Source organism: Pan paniscus, chromosome 12 (assembly GCF_029289425.2).
Source record: "Pan paniscus chromosome 12, NHGRI_mPanPan1-v2.0_pri, whole genome shotgun sequence".
Classification (NCBI taxonomy): domain Eukaryota; kingdom Metazoa; phylum Chordata; class Mammalia; order Primates; family Hominidae; genus Pan; species Pan paniscus.
Genome location: NC_073261.2, coordinates 33,271,456 through 33,271,663, shown reverse-complemented (window position 1 = coordinate 33,271,663; position 208 = coordinate 33,271,456).

Here is a 208-nt window from a genome sequence, read left to right as displayed (position 1 = left end):
AGGAGCGCCTGACCAAAGTGGTTTTGCCCTGCTTCCCGCAAGAGGTGGCACCCACGGCTGGAACGCAGGAGTCAGACCCACAGTCCCCAGCTCTGGACGCCCGCAGCGGGGCCTCGAAGAGGTTCAGGGCGGTGCCCGCGGCGCTCGGGCCGGGTCTCCCGGGGCGTGGGGCGGGGGGCGGGGTTGGGCGGCGGCCGGGGCTCCTCCC